The sequence below is a fragment of the Monopterus albus genome, unplaced genomic scaffold (assembly GCF_001952655.1).
Source record: "Monopterus albus unplaced genomic scaffold, M_albus_1.0 scaffold21.1, whole genome shotgun sequence".
NCBI lineage: Eukaryota > Metazoa > Chordata > Actinopteri > Synbranchiformes > Synbranchidae > Monopterus > Monopterus albus.
Genome location: NW_018127901.1, coordinates 2,034,598 through 2,037,589, shown reverse-complemented (window position 1 = coordinate 2,037,589; position 2,992 = coordinate 2,034,598).

Genomic DNA, 2,992 nt, shown 5'->3' with positions numbered 1-2,992 from the left:
GAACTTAACAGAGAAAATGATTCCTTGTTATCCTGTATCTCACCTGAAAGCACTGAAACTTCATTGCCATGTTTCTTAATAAGCAGGAACAGCGTCTGTCAGCCCGCTGCAGTTCAGACGTTGGCCAACAGAAACCAAACCGCTTTGTCCTTTTGTTTTTCTTCAAGACTAAACACAAACAACAAACTGAATGGAGGGAAGAAAGTGTGTTTGTTGACAGTAGAGCGGCTCAGTCTGAACTTCCCCTGTTCACAGACTGAAACTGACTTCCTGAGAGTAAACTTCAGGGCAGGTTTGGAATATTAGAAGATTCATTATAGGCAGAGAAAACTTACATTCCACAAAGTTATTTCAAAGTTACAGGTTTCACTTCCAACTAAGACTGTTTTATTTCTAGCTTTTTATTTTGTTTTGTAAACCAGCTGAACAGCAACTTGTACATAGGTTTTTGTATCAAAAAACTTTTGTAGAACATTTTCATTGAAATTAAGTTTTGTAACATCTTCAGTAAAATGTGTATCATGTTTAAACTGAATTTTTTAAAAGGGCTCTGCATCATTTGAAACTTTAACAATATTCAGAATTTCATCAAATGTCAAATTTCATGACACACTTTGTGCCAACGAGAAGATTTGCTGGCGTGTGGACGTCTGTTCACATTATGGGGCCTCGCCTTCTTTCTGTGAGCTCAGACATGTGGTCCTAAAAGTTAACTGCTTATATTAGGGTGGAGATGTGTTTCTGGTTAAAGGTTTGAATGATGTTTGATTGAAGTTTGGATGAACCAATAAATAGATGTTCCCACAGGAGTGTGTGTGGATATTAAGAGCCAGATGTTTCCGTTGGACAAAGCACCTCTGGTGTCACACAGTCACACAGTGTGAGGTGACGGGACCGTCCCTCCAAAACATCACCAACAGCTCCACTTGGTGGCATCCTTAGGTAACAAACAGCAACAGCTGCTTCTTTAGTGTATAGCTGACCAGTCACATCTACTGCTGGGTGAGTTATAGCTGTGGATGGTTACAGTGCTCACCTCTGTTTAACTAGCGAGCTCATATCAGCAGTGTCCTAGCAGACATTAACTGCTTTTGCAAACACAGTCGGTTTGTAGAAACTACTTTCAGACTACAAAAGCCTTGGCTGTGCTAAATGTTGTCTGGCATTCTTGTTTCAGAATTCAACATATTATTGTTGTTTATTGAAATATGCTGCAATTAATGTGGTTTTAGTCACACATCTAGCATTGTTTCACAAAGGCAGCATAGCATCACAGAAACAACAAAGAAATGAGTAATTTGATATGATGAAGTCGATGAAGGTGCATGTTTCCCCCCACTGTTTTCAGTGTAGCCATGTTTGGATAGGATCACTTCACAGTGAAGATACAAAGGATGAATTAATGTGATCTAATGCTAGTTTTGGGTGCTTGCCCCTTGTTCTCAGAGGTCCTCTGAATTAAATTGTTTTGTTTTTGTTTTATATGTCACAAAATAAGTTTAGAGCACATCACACAAACAAGTAATACAAGCAAATGAAAACCAAAAGCAAACAAACCAAAAGACGTGGAAGTTTCCATGTCAGTCTGCTCGACAGCACCTGATTGATGCTGTCAAATCCAGGAGAGTATAATGATCATCAACTCCTCGCCTGTTTGAGGCTTTATATTAAGCTAAATAAGTAATATTTCCTTTTCTTTGAGATACAGGTTATAAACTTTGGACCCTTCCTCCCTCTCTTCACAGATTTACACTCCTCTTATTGATAATACTGTACTGTGTGTTTTGCATTCCCTATCCAGAATATTCTAATTACAGGTTTCTGCTGTATTCTAGCTTCGATCTTGTGATAAACTGAAGCAGCTGTTTGTGCTGAGTCAGCAGGAGTTCATTTCCTTCTTTAACCAGCTAAAATACCACTTTGCTCAGAAGATGTCCAGTGAGCTCAGAGCTGTTGTAATGACCTCAGCAGGTAGAGGACATATTAATTTAAAAGACAAAGTGGACCGGTTTAGATTTACTGAGAAACAGAAAAAGCAAAACAAACATTTTTCTTCCCTGAGAGATGAAGAGTGAACAGGCAGGAGTGGGAGCAGCAGCCCTGTGGCAGGACATAGATCTGGAAACTGCTATTGCAGAGTTTGCGATTAAATGTGCCACCTGTGAGTTACTGCATGTGAGAGAAACCACAAATCCAATAAGAACTCAATTAAAACAACACTGCTATTTTATTTGTAAGACCCAATAACACAAGTGGAGTATAAACTCATTTCTGGCTGAAATGTGAGGATGTTGGGACCAGTGAGTGAATCCCAGGAGGAGGAAAGGTAGATCCACCCACTGCAGAACAAAACGCAGCTGTGCCTCGATGGAAATATGTAAAGAAACAATAAATAAATGTAGACACACAGAAACAACATTAGAACAACAGGTGTTTAATTTTGCTCCAGTCTTCTCGGGTGATGAAAGAGCTGGAATATCATTTAAGGCTGCAGAAATAAACTGTTGTTTGTATTAAAAAGCAAAACAGGAAAAAGAAATCGAGTTCAGAATTTTTTTGATGTATTACAGCTCGAGTTTATCAACCTCTGCTTGCTGCTATTGTTTACTGGGACTTCGATTCTCTGCCTGAACTAATGCAATGCATCATATCCATTACTGTTTGACTCCAGATGACGTCTGCAGGCTGCTGTTTTTGTGGCTGAAATACAACTGGAGCTATCAGTCTGTCGCTGCGCCTGTTTTATTGGTGTATTTTCCCTCCAGTGAAGTTATGTCTGCCCATCGCTGAACTGGGTAGTCCTGAGCAGTTAAACATTTAAAATAGACCACAAGTTACAAATCTGTATACGGTTTAATTTGCATGGTTGTCTGTTGCTTTGAGGTAAATGCTAATATCAACATGGTAACAGGTTTAGAGAAAATGCTAACATAATATTTACCATGTTCATGTTCATCATCTTCAGTGTGTTACCATGCAAACATTTGCTTAT